At 42.3% G+C, this 17,868-nt stretch overlaps 1 long non-coding RNA gene across 2 annotated transcripts in view; it reads right to left on the reverse strand.

Annotated features, from left to right (window-relative positions):
* Positions 1-922: 922 nt before the first annotated feature.
* LOC121816632 (uncharacterized) overlaps positions 923-17,868 on the reverse strand; it is a 43,864-nt gene continuing 26,918 nt past the window's right edge. The window contains exon 3 of one of the 2 annotated variants that reach the window (XR_009596513.1): positions 923-4,462. This is a non-coding gene — a long non-coding RNA (uncharacterized LOC121816632). Of the gene's footprint in view, positions 4,463-13,881; positions 15,825-17,868 lie in introns of those variants that run through there. The other variant, XR_006056277.2, reaches the window with a different exon arrangement.

Genomic DNA, 17,868 nt, shown 5'->3' on the forward strand with positions numbered 1-17,868 from the left:
ATTAAGAACAATTTTACTTTATTTTCTAAATGTTATATGTCTACCTCCCTTACACAGTCGGGATTGTTTAAACTCATATTTTCTGTAGGCCTGTTTTGTACCAAGCATTATGCTAGGTGCAGGCAAAACAGGGGTGAGAAAAACAGACATACTGTCTCTTCTTACTGTGTACTGAGGCAGATCGCCATTTAAACAATAAGCAATGAACAGACATATTCAACACAAAGTGTGTTGAGTGCTATGAAGAAATTGTGTAAGATTATCACAGGGTGACCTCATTTAGACTTGGTGGTGCAAGGTAGGGGAGGTTGCTCCAAGCAAAGCCCCCAAGAGATTTTATTTATTCACTTATTTATTATTTTCTTTTGGTTGTGCTGTGTCTTCGTGGCTGTGCGGGCTTTTCTCTAGTTGTGGCAAGCAGGGGCCACTCTCTGGTTGTGGTGCCTGGGCTTCTCACTACAGTGGCTTCCCTTGTGGCAGAGCACGGGCTCCAGGGCATTGGGCCTCAGTAGTTCTAGAGCACGGGCTCAGCCATTGTGGTGCAGGGGCTCAATTGCTCTGTGGCATGAACCATGAATCATGTCTCCTGCATTGACAGGCAGATTCTTTACCACTGAGCCACCAGGGAAGCCCAGGAGCTCATATTTAAAGATAAGTAGGAGTTAACCAGGGAAATAGGGCCAGGAAGAGTGTTCTACGCTGAGTGAACAGAATGGACAAAGATCTTGAGTCAGGAAAATATTTGGTAAGTTTGAGGAACTGAAAGAAGGCTACCGTTGCTGGAAAGTAGTAGGAGAATGAGATGAGTTGGGGCCAGAGAGCTGAAAGGGTCAAATTTATGCAAGCTTTAAAAGCTTTTGGCTTTTGTCCTAAAGGGGCTAGAAAGCCCTTGAAGTTTAGGCAAGAATGTAGCACGATCCAATTTTGTTTTACTTTTTATTATAGGAAAATTTAAACACATATGACAACATATAGTGGTATTATGAAGCCCTTCACGATATGAACAGCTTCAAAAATTATCAGCTTACAACCTTCTGGATTTGGGAATAAGAAATAAAAATCCCCAGGAATTCTTGATGTTACAAACTGTTCTGTATTTTTCATAACACTTTATTTACATGTTTTAAATAACAGTGAGTGATCTTAATAATAATCAGTTCTCTGTATTGAAGTTATACTAAACATTTCAGAGGCTTGCTACAAAAAAGCAATGTAATAATAAATGCACATTTATTATTATTATGAACCACATATTGTGACAAGATTATGTACTTCAATAACATGTTAACATGATCTCTATCAGATACAGACATTTGATAATGGGAAACACTCTAAAAAGTTAACACAAAATAAATGCCAAAAAAAAAATCATCTTAAAAATTGAGAGGTAATGCTACCAATATTTAGTATTTAAAAGTCAGCATTCTTGGGACTTCCCTGATGGTCCAAGGGCTAACACTCTGAGCTCCCAATGAAAGGGCCCAGATTTGATCCCTGGTCAGGGAACTGATCCCACATGCCCCAACTGAAAAAAGAAAAGATCCCGAATGTCACAATGAAGATCAAAGATCCTGAGTGCCGCAACTAAGACCCGGCTCAGCGAAATACATAAACATTAAAACAATTTTTTTTTATTGAATGAAAGTCAGCATTCTTGCTGGAGAGAATGTGAATACCTGCCGTTAGCAGCAGAAAGAACCCCAAACACACACTTTTGAGATGGCAGTGAAGGTAAATTGATGTGAATGGGATCATGCTGTGCTTTGGTTTAGGTCAACACCCCTAAGATGGTACAACACATTGTAACAGCCTCAATGCATTCCAGCATCTTTTTGTTGACACTGTAACAGTCTAAGTGGAACAAAAGGTGGGCATTAGAAATTTACAGGGAGATAAGATTGGATAGTTAGGGAGCATGAGGAAGCTTAAAGAGGAGGGCGAACTACAGGACAAAGCAAGCTTGTTTTTGTGCATGAGGAACAAGTAGGGAAAGCGAAAGCAGTGGAGGGGCCCAATTAATGAGATCAGAAAGGCCCACGAAACAAACGTCTGGTAGGATTTCGTCAACACTTGTTTGAGTAACTTTCTGTTGTCACTGGGAAACCTGGGGGACTTTCTCCTCCAAGATGAACCAGGCCCATACACTGGCTGCTTTTACTTGTTCCCTGGTGGCTGTGCTGAGTCTGCGAAGGACTTCGTTAATTTACTGGGAAGGTGTCAAGGGATGCAGATTAGGGGCTTACATAGCCACACATCTGTCAGTTGGCTCAGTTCAGTTTCACACTCTGATCATTATCATCTTGCTCTCTCTTATTCCTTGAAAAGGCCAAGTCTTTCTGTAAGCTGAGACTCCGGTAAAGTCCCTTCTTGGCCAGTTTACCCTGTCTCTGAACCCATAGTTCAACGTAGAGCTATTCCTACTCCTTTGATTACTGGAGTTACCAAATCCCTTTTTGTAGGGCAGCCATCCCCAAACTTTTTGGCACTAGGGACCAGATTCATGGAAGACAATTTTTCCAGGAACGAGGGAGAGGGGGGATGGTTTCGGGATGATTCAAGGGCCTAACATTTATTGTGCATTTGATTACCTCAGCCCCACCTCCGATCATCAGGCACTAGATCCTGGAGTTTGGGGACCCCTGGTCAACTGTACTGATTTCATGCAGAAACTGTCCCTCTGTCTACATGCTTATTTAAATGTGGTTGTTATATAAGTAAGTGCATATGAATACAATGAAATACAATGTAGCCTGTGTAGAGAATGATGTAGATCTATCTATACAAGGATGTGTATCATCAAGTTAAGGAAAAAACTAAGTTACCAAGCAACATTTTGTGGGGTGGGGGTGGGTGGGTGTTTATAATTGCCATAGAAATGGTTCTGAAAGGATACGTTTTAAACTCTTGACTCCTGGGTTGGAGTATATGTATAAAACAGGAATGAAACAATAATTTCATTTTCACTTTACTACTCTATTATTTTTACTTGCATGTATTACTTTTGTAATTTGAAAACAAAAAATCTTAAACTCAAAACCTTGCTTTCCTTCGATTCACTTGAACCTTAATCTGATGGTATCTCTGAAGGAATTCCTCAATTAGACTTTCTTCTGTTCTTGAGTGAATAAAGATTAAGGGAGTACCTACTCTGTGTCAGAAACAGGAAGAAACATTAGAAGAGTTAAAGACCAGAGACAGCTGTGTCCTTTCCTTTTAAAAATATTTATTTATTTGGCTGCACCAGGTCTTAGTTGTGGCATGTCGGATCTTTAGCTGCAGCATATAGGATCTAGTTCCCCGACCAGGGATGGAACCCAGGACCCCTGCATTGGGAGCGTGGAGTCTTAGCCACTGGGCCACTGGGGAAGTCCCACCTGTGTCTTTTAAAGACTTCAAAGTTTAGAGGGGGAGAGAGGTGAGAAAACAAGAAATTAAAGTACGAGGTGATAAATGCTTGGATGCTACATCTGGGGTACTTGCAGAGTAAAAGAAACAATATAACCACCTTGGAGGAGAAGAGGGGAGATGGGCAGGAAAGGTTTCCAGAGGAAGTAATGACCACAGCAGTCTTTTATTTTCCTTAATATTTTAATTATTACAAATTTCAAACACACAGAAAAGTTGAAACATCTGCAGATCCACCACCTGGATTCAGCAATGATTAACAATCTACCATAGTCACTTCAGTTCAGTTCAGTTCAGTCACTCAGTGGTGTCCGACTCTTTGCAGCCCCATGAACCACAGCACGCCAGACCTCCCTGTCCATCACCAACTCCCGGAGTTCGCTCAGACTCGTGTCCATCGAGTCCGTGATGCCATCCAGCCATCTCATCCTGTCGTCCCCTTCTCCTCCTGCCCCCAATCCCTCCCAGCATCAGAGTCTTTTCCAATGAGTCAACTCTTCGCATGAGGTGGCCAAAGTACTGGAGTTTCAACTTTAGCATCATTCCTTCCAAAGAAATCCCAGGGCTGATCTCCTTCAGAATGGACTGGTGGATCTCCTTGCAGTCCAAGGGACCCTCAAGAGTCTTCTCCAACACCACAGTTAAAACGGATCAATTCTTCAGCGCTCAGCCTTCTTCACAGTCCAGCTCTCACATCCATACATGACTACTGAGAAACCATAGCCTTGACTAGACAGACCTTAGTTGGCAAAGTAATATCTCTGCTTTTGAATGTGCTACCTAGGTTGGTCATAACTTTTCTTCCAAGGAGTAAGCGTCTTTTAATTTAATGGCTGCAGTCATCATCTGCAGTGATTTTGGAGCCCCCCAAAATATAGTTTGACACTGTTTCCACTGTTTCCCCATCTGTTTCCCATGTAGTGATGGGACCGGATGCCATGATCTTCGTTTTCTGAATGTTGACCTTTAAGCCAACTTTTTCACTCTCCTCTTTCACTTTCATCAAGAGGCTTTTTAGTTCCTCTTCACTTTCTGCCATAAGGGTGGTGTCATCTATCTGAGGTGTAAGTAATAAAAATAAATAAATGCTAAACCATTGAAAACTTTACCCCTAAATATTTAAGCAGCTAGTCCTAATAATAACATTCTCTTACATAACCACAGTACCATGATCAAGCATAAAAATTAACATAATATCTTTTATGGGAGTTCCCTCGTGGTCTAGTGGTTAGAATTCTGGACTTTCACTGCCACAACTCCAGGTTCAATTCCTGGTCAGGAAACTAAAATCCCCACAAGTCACACATCAGGGCCAGAAAAACATCCATTAGTCCCTTTTAATCATCTAATAGCTAGTCTATATAGAAACCATTCCAATATCCCCAAAATGTCTTTTTTATTTTAGTTTTGGCTGCTCTGGGTCTTTGCTGCTACACTTGGACTTTCCCTAGTTGCAGCGAGCAGGGTCTTCTCTCTAGTTGCAGCGCCTGGGCTTCCCATTGCGGCAGCTTCTGTTTCGGGGCATGGGCTCTAGCCTGTGCAGGCTTCAGTAGTTGTAGCGAGCAGACTTAGTTCCCCCAAGGCATGTGGAAACTTCCTGGATTTGGACCAGGGATCCAGTCCATGTCCCCTGCATTGGCAAGAGGATCCTTACCACTGGGCCACCAGGGGAGTCCCCCAAAATGTCTGTTATGGGTTGTTTTTCCCCAGCCCAGGATCTAATCCAGGCTCACACGTTGCGCAGTACCGCAGTGATTTGTACTGTGAGAACTTGGTTCAGCTGGAGCTGTGTTTGCCAGAATCCTGTTCCCTGGATGGTTTCAGGTTAGAATTAGTCAAATGAGGGATGGGCACGAGATTCAGAGGGCAGAAATGAAGCAGCAAGTATGGTTCTCTGAAGGTCATTGTGGTTAGATGTGGTAACTGTTAGAAACAAGTGTTAAAAATGAGCTCAAGCCTGTTCTTGCTTTGCTCTCCTTTGTTGTTGTTCAATTGCTACATCACGTCTGATGCTTTGCAACCCCATGGACGGCAGCACGACAGGCTTACCCATCATTCACCGTCTCCTGGAGTTCACTCAAACTCATGTCCATTGAGTCAGTAATGCCATCCAACCATCTTATCCTCTGTTGTCCCCTTCTGCACTTCTTAGAGTCCTGAAATGCTTCCCAATTGTTGACCCTCCTGACCAACAGTGGCCCTGGGCCCACCTCCAGACACTTGCTGGTAGACCCGCAGAGGTGGCAGTTTTCATGAGCTTCCCCATCAGTGTCCCGTGTCTGCTGGATGTGCTGGGGTTCCCATATTTGTGACTCCCTTCCTGATCCTCTGACTTATCTGTTGGCCCTTCACTTCTCCAGCTCTTTCCAAAACTGTGTAAGCTCTAATTCCCATAGAAAAGTACACTTTTATTAACGGTCTTGTGCTGTAATTGGCTGAGGTGCCTTTTGTTTATTTAATATTTAATATTTGGCCATGCCGGGTCTTAGTTGCAGCACATGGAATCTATGACCTTTGTTGCAGCATGCAGGTTCTGACTTGTGGCACTCAGGTGGTTGCAGCATGTGGGATCTAGTTTCCAACCAGGGATCAAACCCAGGACCCCCTGTATTGGGAGCACAGAATCTTAGCCACTGACTCAACAGGGAAGTCCCTCCCATAGTAAACTTCTTCACGATTCACAGTGGTTAAGCTTTCCTGACTGATACATTACTGGCTCTGACTGTGGTCTCAGGGAAATAGATTCTTAAGGATGGGGATCTGGAATTGGTTTTCTAATGTAATGAAATTTAAACACATTAATGATTATTGCCAGCGGGAAAGGGGCCATCAGTGTTCCAAGGCATTCAGTGGCAAAGCAGTCACTTAATTCCCACTTGTAGATAAAGCTCACTGTGATAAATGATTACGGAAGGCAAACCTTAGAGTAACCAAATATTTGCAGTCCTAGAACATTTTAGTGCAAACGGTGAGCTTTGCTGGTTGCTTCTAAGTGTGCTGGAGAGTTCAGAGAAAGAAAATAATGAACCTAGGCCTTTAAATTCCCAGCCCAAAATCTGGGAAAGGGACCAAAAACTTTCTCTCACTGCCATGGAGGAAACTTTTATCTCTTGTAGCCTCAGGGTCAAGATTTCTGATAACGAAACCCTCAGTTTTCACTTGGCAGGGAACTGAATTTCCATACAAATTGAATTCATAACCAAGCAGGGTCTCATGTAAAATAAGACATTGACTGGGAAGGAAGGAGATCCTGAATCTTAGGATGGGGACACAGGGGCAGATTCTGATGAAAGTAAAAAGTCCTTAACCTCTAAGTTCTGCTGACCCTACCTGGGCAGTAAAAGTGAAGTTACTCTTCTTTTACCCGAAGAACCTGTAATGATCTCCCCAGAAGTCATTGCTCGCAGGCAGCTCATCCTCCTAGAAACCTAAGCCCACCACCTCTACTAGATCTGTGACCTGGTTCAAGTGCCAGCAGGCCCCAGCATGACCCGTGAGAGAGCACCAAACACAATAAAAGAATATCGAAAGTCTGTCAGTTCATATACCGTTTCACTTTTTGTTTTGACAGAATTTCACCCTTACTGAAAATTACAAGAATAGTACAAACGATACTCTTTACCTTTCATCCAGACCCCCTCTGATGCCAATGTATATGGACAGAAAGCCAAAGAAAATACGTGAGGATGGACCCTAAAGGTGTCGGGTCAGGATGGAAGGAATATTTATTATGGATTGGGATGAATGTGTTTACAGGAGTACACTAAACAGAGATTCTGGATTTAATGTATTTGCTCATGCTGGCTGGGAATAGCTCTAATAGTTTGATTAAATCCAAAAAGGGCTTTCCTTGAAAGAAGCTGAGATGTCAGAAATTCCAGTATTGAGGAGGAAAGTATTCTGAACACTAGAGTAGGTTGATAACATAAAACCAATGTGCAATCTTCCTGGGTAGGATCCAGAAGATACTCCCTTCACCAGAGTTTTGAGACAGACATTGGTTAGAACACCAGCATCCTTGAAGAGGGCTACAGTGGTTTTTCTCAAAAGGCAGGCATGGTGGTGGGGAACACAGTCATCAGAACGTACTTCCTGAATTAACTCAATGGGAATGACAGGCTATCAGGTGTCAGAAGCAAAGTGGAGGCATTTAGTAACCTAGACAAGTTAGTGTAGTTACTTTAATGGGCAGGAGAGCCCAAAGAGGCATCAAAGTGGTTTGGCCTACAGAGCTTTAGCAGCAGCTAACTGATCAGAGTGTCCCTGGGGCAGAAGTTTTACTTGGTTACTGTGAGTGAAATACTCTAGTTATGATCAGAAATCTGACTTCTAACAATAGAGCAAGAGCCCTTCAACCAGTTCTTAGATTGCAGCCAGTTCCAACTTCTTGGAATGAAGGGAAGACTGAGACCACTTGAGGAAGGACCCTGCTCTATTGCCAAAAAGTCACACTGTAAATCTTCTACCAACCCTTTCTCCTGAAGGAACCTGCAGCCATTTACCATGGCAACTGTGCGTTAGGAAGGGAAGATAACCAGATTTTTAGGGGATTACTGAACATTGACTCTGAACTGATACTAATCCCTGGAGACTCAAAATGCCACTGTGATTCATTGTCAATGTACGGGCTTAGGAAAGTCAGATGATCTTGAGTTTTGGCTTAGCTTCATATCACAACAAGCCCAGTTGTTCCCAGAAACCATCCCATTATTTTTCCTCAGTTCCAGAATACATAGATGGATATATACTGCAGCTTAGATATACTCAGCCGTTATCTGAGAAGATAAAACCAGCAACTGGTAGACATTCCCCTGACCCAGGAAGTAAAAGCTATCATGACAGAAAAAGTCCATTGGGCTTCCCTGGTAGTCCAGTGGCTAAGACTCCCTGCTTGCAGTTCAAGGGGCCCAAGTTCCATCCCTGGTCAGGGAACTAGATCCTACATGCTGCACCTAAAGATCCCATGTGCCACAACTGAGACCCAGCTCAGCCAAATAAATACATATTTTTTAGAAAGAAAAGAAAAGGCTTAGTGGAGTTGCTAGAACTGTGTCCACTTCCTAAAACAGGATACCAAAAACAGTATTGCATTCCTGGAAGGACTGAAGAGATCAGTGTCACCAACAAGGTCTTGACAGATACAGAGGTAGTTATTCCTACCATATGCACCATTCAGATCACCTATTTGTCTCTCCGAAGACTGATGGAACTTAGGGAATGACAATGGATTATCCAAACTTGATGACTCAATCACAACTGCTGTTCTAGGTATGATTTCTCCACTAAAGCAAATCAACGTATCCCATGGTACTTAGTTTGCTATTGATTTGACTAGTGCTTTTTACTCCATACCTTTTAGAAGAGACCATCCAACACAGTTTCCTTTTAGCTGGCAGGCCCAGCAGTATACCATCATTGCTCTATCCCAGGGCTCAGCCTTTGTCATTTTCTAGTCTGCAAAGACCTCTGATCTCCTTTGTGTTCCACATGAATGCAAGTTGGTGCTGCTTGTTGGCAGGATGACTCAGTTCTTCATCACATGTGACTCTCCACAGGGATGCTTATGTGTCCTCAAAACACTGGGGTTGGCTTTCCCTAGAGCAATCTTAGGTACCCCTACAGCAATCCAAGAAAGAGCAAGATAGAAGCTGTAATGTCTTTTATGACACACCCTATTGCTTCAGTTTACTGGCCAATATTCTGTTGGTCACATGGGTCAGCACTATTGAATGTGGGTGGAGACTCCCAAGCCCACAAATACCAGAAGAAAGGATTATTGCAGGCCACCTTAGAGGCTGGCTCCCATAGTCACGAAAATTATAAAGTTCTTTCTGTCTGTCCAACTTTTAGAAATTTGGAGTTGTTTCAGAATATGAATTTATTTTTAATGCTATATACATGCAAATACTATTATTATTAATATCACCAATTGAATGCATCAAGTCTTAGCCCAGAAGACAAGGACGCCAACTTCAATCCGGAATCTGATACCAGCTCAAGACATGCCCTTGAGCATTTCTTTCTCATTAACATCTTTGACCTTAACTTCCTTATTGGTAAAATGAAGAATAAATACCTGTCCCTTCCTCCTTCCCCCTGAAGCACTTTAGTTTTTGAAAAATTGACCCTAAAGGTCAATCCCATAAAGCTCCTCATTTTACAAATGTGGAAACAGTTCTCTAGAGAAGTGAGGGGATTTACCCAGGATCATGGGCTTCCCTGGTGGCTCAGATGGTAAAGAATCCGCCTGCAATGCAGAAGACCTGAGTTTGATCCTTGGGTTGGGAAGATCCAAGATCCCCTGGGGGAGGGCAACCCACTCCCGTATTCTTGCCTAGAGACTCCCCATGGGCAGAGAAACCTGCTGAGCTACAGTCCATGGGGTTCCAAAGAGTTGGACATGACTGAGTGACTAAGCACAGCACCCAGAATCACACAGCTGGGTAGTGACGCAGCCAGAATTAGAGCTCCAGTCTCTTTAATCTTCAGTGTCTGCCTGACTACACTGCCTCTGCCTTAGAAGAACAGTGCTGGGGAAATTCTGCAAATCTTCACGCTATTTATGACAACTCATAGAGTAGGGGCTTGCTATCAGCCTGGAAGGATATCTCTAACATAGTGATTCTTGAGCTTTGTAGTCTTAGGATCCCTTGACACTTAAAATTTTTGAGGACTCTCAGAACTTTCATTTATGTGGATTATATCTCTTAATAGAAAATTATTGTACTGGAAATTAAAATGAATAAAATACATTAAATGTTTTATTAATTGCTTTAAAAAAATAATAAATCTATTGTATGTTACGTAACCTTTAAACAATTTTTTTAGACTTTTTTTGGCTGTGCTGGGTCTTTATTGCTATACACACACTTTCTCTAGTTGTGGTGTGCGGGCTTCTCATTTGTGGTGGCTTCTCTCGTTGCAGAGGACAGGCTCTACAAGACTTGATTTTTTCTTTATTGAAGTATAGTTGATTTACGGAGAAGGTAATGGCAACCCACTCCAGTACTCTTGCCTGGAAAATCCCATGGACAGAGAAGCCTGGCAGGCTGCAGTCCATGCGGTTGCTAGGAGTCGGACACTGCTGAGTGACTTCACTTACACTTTTCACTTTCATGCATTGGAGAAGGAAATGGCAACCCACTCCAGTGTTCTTGCCTGGAGAATCCCAGGAACGGGGGAGCCTGGTGGGCTGTCGTCTCTGGGGTCGCACAGAGTCGGACACGACTGAAGCAACTTAGCAGCATAGTTGATTTACAATGTTGTGTTAGTTTCAGATGTACAGCAAAGTGACTCAGTTTTATATATATACATTTATATATACACACACATATAAACACAAACATATATATACACATCAGTTCATTTCAGTTCAGTCACTCAGTCGTGTTGGACTCTTTGTGACCCCATGAACTGCAGTACATATTATTTTTTATACATATTTATATACATATATACATATTATTTTTCAGATTCTTTTCCATTACAGGTTATTATAAAATATTGAATATAGCTCCCTGTGCTATGCAGTAGGTCCTTGTTTTTATATTTTATATTATATAAACTTTTAATTTTAAATGGTTACATCTTCCAAAAAGAAAAAAATATAGTGAAAAAAGAGTGGTTTTGTTCTACAGTTTTGCAAATCTCTTTAACATCTGGATCATGAAAGACAGCTGGATTCTCATAACTACTTCTGCATAGTCTAGAGCAATATCATAAATCATGTAACCTCTGGAAAATTCAAGGTTTGTTCATGATAGAATGAGAGGGATAAAGACATTTAAGCATTATTATGAGAATAGTTTTGATCTCACAGATCCTCTGAAAGGGTCCCAGGGAACTCCAGGATTTGTGGACCACACTATGAGAACCCCCAATGTCATGCTATGCCACAAGGCTCTGTTTTGCCCTATTTATCATTTTTATTAATTATTAATGATATTTTATAATTAACTTTCTGAACTGAACTACAAAGTGATTGATGCTCACCAGTTTTGCAGATGATACAAAGCTGCAAAGGGATTATTATAAAAGTGACAAAGTAAAATATTTACAGTAGTTCAGCAGACCAGAATCAAATAAAATTAAAAAGTGAAATGCCCTGCATTTACATTTTACTTTATTTTTGATCAGTTGCACATGCACTAGAAGCTTAGGCTGGGAAACACTGGCCTCACAGCAGTTTGTATGAAAAAGATCTGGTGGTTTAGGTCAACCACAAGCTAAATATGAACCAACAGCTTACAACATAATGTTAAGCAGTATCGATAAAAGTGCAACCATTGAGCTGCAACAAATAGGCAGGGTTCTTTTCTTGGAGGAGGGGTGGGAGAGGATGGAGTTATTACAGTTTCTTTGCTCAACCTCCGACCTGGATTCCCCAAAAGTGCAAATTGAGTGGATAGGAGGCAGGCGGCATTTGTGCTCTGCTAACAATGTGGTTTGAAAAGCTTAAAGAAAAAATGCCAAATCTACAAACAAAAGTTATCTTGAGTCCTACAGACCTCCATACCCAAAAGGATAAGGACATTCATCCCTCTATTTTGGACCTGCAGGTCTCCAATACAGTGCCCAGCCCCAGTCTGCATCAAGGGGGCAGCTCTGTCCAGGAGGTGGCTTCAGGCTGCTTGTGGGAGGTGCTTTCAGATTTCCTTCGACTTGCTGAAATGGATCACCCCAGCAGTCACTCTGGCCACTTGCCCCGGTCCAGTAGGCCCTCTGCTTCTGGGAGATGCTCTAGATCTATCAGCATCACCTTGAAGCTGTCCTCAACATCACCCTTCTGAACTTGGCTTGATCACCTGGGTGGGGCTCAGCTCTTCCTGGCCTGCCCCAGAGTGGGAAAGGGCCTTGGGTCCTTCCTGCCTGCTGCATCTTTATGCCCTTGTAAAGTGGTTCCACCTTCTCCGTCTTGGGTCAAGAAACAAGTTTAGAAGTGAGAAGGATGACTCCAGTTAGCACTCACCTCATAGAAAATGATGGCTTCTCTTGCTCTGCTTGTCTGAGTCAGTCTTGAGGACACCCTTCTAGTCTGGGCATTCCACAGTAGAGGATTATTAACAATTCCAGAGGTTGATAGAGGTGGTTCTGTCTCTGGAGTCAGATGAAGGTTCAAATCCCAGCTTTGCACTTGCTAATTACATGACCTCTGCACTAATTACTCAAACACTATGAATCTCAGCTTCCCTATTTATAGAATGAAGATGATAATATTGGGTATCATGAAAAATGAATGAGATAATCCATGTAAAGTGCTTATCATAATATCTGACACATGATTGTTCATTTAATATTATTGTATACATTACACTTTATATCCAAAAAAAATATTTTTTTTTTTGGAAATAGAATCTGAAGAGATGCCTTTCTGCCTACAACAAAGACCATCCACGTTATCTGACCAGAAGTGGTGCTCCTGGGCCATTAGACCACTGGGCCACTGGGCCAGAGGCATCTCCCTTTCAGAGGGGTAGTTCTGCTCTATATTTGCATAACTAAAAGTCCCCTTAAGCAGTTTCCCTAGAGTGAAAATGGATTAACGTCAGCTTTGAAACGACAGTTTTTCATTTCCTCCCCTCCTATCAAGGCATCAGAGATTTGAGAGTCAAGTTTCAATGGAGCTCCAACTCTGTTTGTGTCCCCACTCCCTAACCACAGAAGGAGAGCTCAGCCCCAAGAAGCCACTGTCCATTCATTCAGCCATGCCTGTGCCTGACCCAGCCAGGCCCAGGGCAGGAACGCAAATGGACGTCCATAGACCATATACCTAACATCTAAAAGTTATAAGTCAATATAGGGAACTGAATTACCAGTCAATACAGGGAAATGAACTGTATTCAATATTGTGTATTAACCTATAACAAAAAAGAATCTGAAAAATAATAATACATATTCTTTTTTAACATATATTCTTATATATATAGTTATATACATATGGTTATATATATAGATAGATATAGATATAGTTTTTTATATGGGGCTTCCCTGGTGGCTCAGACAGCAAAGAATCTGCCTGCAATGTGGGAGACCTGGGTTTGACCCTTGGGTTGGGAAGATGCCCTGGAGAAGGGAATGGCTACACACTCCAGTATACTTTCCTGGAGAATCTCATGGACAAAGGAGCCTGGCAGGCTACAGTCCATGGGGTAGCAAAGAGCCAGACACAACTGAGTGACTAACACTTTTCACTTTTCAGTTTTATATATATATATACACTTTTATTTATTAATTTAATTTTCATTTCAAATTATTCCTATGATAATTTTATTTTTTATTTTTACTTTTAATTGAAGTATAGTTAATTTCCAATATTTTATTAGTTTCAAGTGTACAGAAAAGTGATTCAGTTTTATATATATATACATTCAGTTTTATATATACATATATGCACTCAGTTTTATATATATAACTGAATCACTTTTCTGTATACTTGAAACTAATAAAACATTGTAATTTAACTATACTTCAATTAAAAAGTAAAATTATCATTTAAAAAGAAAATTAAATAAGTAGAAGTCATAAGTCAAGCTAAGAGACTTATTAGATAAAATATAGTCTATCCACTGTGCCTAGAGATTGTCACACTAAGTGAAGAAAGTCAGAAAGAGGAAGATGAATAACATATGGTATCACTTACATGTGGAATCTAAAATATGACAAAATTGAACTTATCTATGAAACAGAAACAGACTCACAGACAAAGAGAACAAACGTGATTGCCAAGGGATGGGGCATGGGGAGTGACGGTTTGGGAGTCTGAGGTTAGCAGATGCAAACTATTATACATAGAATGAATAAACAACAAGGTCCTAGTGTATAGCACAGGGAACTATATTCAATATCCCGTGATAAACCATAATGGAAAAGAATGTGAAAAAGAATACGCATACCTATGGCTGATTCATGCTGATGTTTGGCAGAAACCAACACAATACTGTAGAGCAATTATCCTTCGATTATAAATAAATAGTAAATAAATGAAAGTATATATATATATATTTATATCTGTGTGTGTATGTGTGGATCACTTTGCTATATAGCAGAAACAACATTGTAAATGAACTATCCTTCAATAAAATACATTTAAATATCTATGTACATACATATAGACTATCCTCCTACTTTGAGAAATAGACCTTCAGAACAACCAGGAGGTTCTGGCTCTAATTTAGAATTCCTGGACTCCTTAGAGCTTCTCTCCAGAATGCGGAGGTGGAGGCAGGGCTGGCCTCCCCCTCTTCTAAGCCTGCACCTCCACCCCGTCCCGCACAGGGTCTCGGGGGCATGCTTGTGACCGCCTCAGCAAGTGCATCTAGGTTCCACTGCACACCCAGACTTCAGGCCTAGGGATGCACACATAGGTGAGCCAACCTGTCCTTGGGATGATGGGCCCAGGAAAGAGGCCCTTGAAGGCCATGGAAGAGGGTGAGGGGCATTGCAAAAGGAACTCTAGGATCCCAGGTACATGGACTTGAGGGTAGAAGCCTGGTGGACACATTCTCTGCTTCCTATAGGAAGGGGCAGAGCATGGGAGGGCCGCAGCAGGGGCCTCTAAAGTGCAGGCCCAAAGTTGGAGCCCCTCTTGCTCTTGTCTTAGCATGCATTACACTCAGTGACTGTTTATTGACCATTTACTACAGGCTGGACACTGTGCTGCGTATCAAAGCTGCTGTAGACAAGAAGACTGAGTGGTCCCTGCTCTCAAGGAGCTTAGACTATTCAGGGGAGTTGAACAGTAAAGAAAGGAGAAAACAAATAGCAAATATTTATACATTCGGGGGGAAAACACACTGTGAGAGAGGGAGCTGCTTGGGTTTGGGTGCAGGTGACCCAGGCTGAGGAACGGGGGATGAGAAACCAGGGGAGAAGGGAGTAGAGGGAAGAGTGCTGAGTTCAGATGGAACCGAGGACAGGCCAGGAGTGTGCAGGGAGGAGAATGGGGAGCGCCTGAGGATGAGGCGGGAGGTGGGCAGCGGCCAGGCCACATCCAGGAGTTTGGATTGTACATAAGGAGTATTAGAAGGGTTCACTTATACTCTAGAAGTCTCACTCTTGCTGCTGTGAGAAGAAAGGATTGTGGGGTGCAGAGTGGAAGTGGGGAGACCAGTTAGGAGGTGGAGGCGGCAGCTCAGGTGAGAGATAATGGTGGTGCAAGTAAGATGAGGCTTCAGGGAGGGAGATGAGACCACAGACGGAGGCCGAATCCAAACGCCTTGGTGATGCTCAGAGGCAGGTGAGTTTGAGGAAGAAGGAAGCGTCAAGATTGAGTGGCCTCTTTCCCTCCCGTCACAGACATGTCCTGTTTCAGTCACAGCTGCCTCTTCCCCACGAAATCCCTCTGACGGATGTTTTAAAAGGCTTAAATAGTCAAACCTGTTAACATTTGCCTCTGTGACATTTTCCCCATCATTTTCTTTCTAAAAAAAAAAAAAGAGTTTACAGTGAGAGAAGGAGAAATATATTATGACATCCCTCAGGTGTGAAATCTAAAAAGAAATGATGCAAATGAACTTAACTTACAAAACAGAAAGAGATTCAAATACTCAGAAAACAAATTTATGCTGTGGATGTGACTGGTGATAGAAACAAGGTCCGATGCTGTAAAGAGCAATATTGCATAGGAACCTGGAATGTCAGCTCCATGAATCAAGGCAAATTGGAAGTGGTCAAACAGGAGATGGCAAGAGTGAACGTCGATATTCTAGGAATCAGCGAACTAAAATGGACTGGAATGGGTGAATTTAACTCAGATGAGAAGGCTGGGCACCAAAGAATTGGTGCTTTTGAAATGTGGTGTTGGAGAAGACTCTTGAGAGTCCCTTGGACTGCAAGGAGATCCAACCAGTCCATTCTGAAGGAGATCAGCCCTGGGATTTCTTTTGGAAGGAATGATGCTAAAGCTGAAACTCCAGTACTTTGGCCTCCTCATGCGAAGAGTTGACTCATTGGAAGAGACTCTGATGCTGGAAGGGATTGGGGGCAGGAGAAGAAGGGGACGACAGAGGATGAGATGGCTGGGTGGCATCACCAACTCAATGGACGTGAGTCTGAGTGAACTCCGGGAGTTGGTGATGGACAGGGAGGCCTGGTGTGCTGCAGTTTATGGGGTTGCAGAGAGTCGGACATGACTGAACGACTGAACTGAACTGAACTGAGGGCGAGGGGAGGGATAGTTAGGGAGTTTGGGATTGTCATGTACACACTGTTATATTTAAAATGGATAACCAACAAGGACCTACTGTAAATTCATTATATCATTTTTCTTTTTTTTAATAATTTATTTTTGGCCATGCTGGGTCTTCATTTCTGCCTGGGCTTTTCTGTAGTTGCAGTGAGTAGGGGCTATTCTTCATCAGAGTATACGAGCTTCTCTTTGTGGTGACTTCTTTTGTTGCAGAGCAAGGCTCTAGAGCACAGCCTCAATAGTTGAGGGGCACGGGCTTAGTTGCTCCAAGACATGTGGGATCTTTCTGACCCAGGGGTTGAATGTGTGTCTCCTGCATTGGCAGGTGGATTCTTTCCCCCTGAGCCACCAGGGAACCCCTTGTTATATCTTTTTTTTTTCAATATTTATGTGTATATATTTGGCTGCACTGGGTCTTAGTTGTGGCATGTGGGATCTAGTTCCCTGACCAAGGATCCAACCTGGGCCCCATGTATTGGGAGGTTGGAGTCTTAGCCTCTGGACCACCAGGGAAGTCCCTATCTCATCGTTTTTTAATTCTCAAGTCCTTTATCACTTCAAAACTTTATATAATTTAGCTATAATTTCTTTTCCTTTTTTCAAATTGGAAATTAATCTTACAAGGTAGTATTCTTCAAACTGTTGATGGCTACTCATTGGTATTGTGAGGTCAGCTTACTGGGTGGGAGCAAGAATTTTCTTTCTAATAGGATAGACTGAACTGAACTGAACTGTTCCATTGGTCTTTCTCTGAATTCTTGCTCCAGTGTGGCACAGTTGTTATCATTGTACTTGTTCATTGAACAGCTGTTAAGGGCTGAGCATTGTGCTAAGTGCTTTGCCTCCAGCTGACACTCAATATTATAAGTTTGTGGAGAATGGATACCTGTATTGTGTATGGCTGAGTCCCTTTGCTGTCTACCTGAAACTATCACAACATTGTTAATTGGCTATTTGTGTGCTCAGTCATGCCAGACTCTTTGCAACCCCATGGACTGTAGCTTTCCAGGCTCCTCTGTCCATGGGATTTCCCAGGCAAGAATACTGGAGTGGGTTGCCATTTCCTCCTCCAGGGGATCTTTCAGATCCAGGGATCACACCCATGTCTCTTGCGTCTCCTGCATTGGCAGGCGAATTCTTTACCACTGTGACACCTGGGAAGCTCCAATATAAAATAAAAAGTTAACAAAACAAAAACAATACTCTAAATTGCATTCTTCTCCCCACTCTCCTAGATAAGGACATTGAGGCTACAAGATGTTAGAAACCTTTCCAAA

This window comes from Ovis aries, chromosome 15 (assembly GCF_016772045.2).
Source record: "Ovis aries strain OAR_USU_Benz2616 breed Rambouillet chromosome 15, ARS-UI_Ramb_v3.0, whole genome shotgun sequence".
NCBI lineage: Eukaryota > Metazoa > Chordata > Mammalia > Artiodactyla > Bovidae > Ovis > Ovis aries.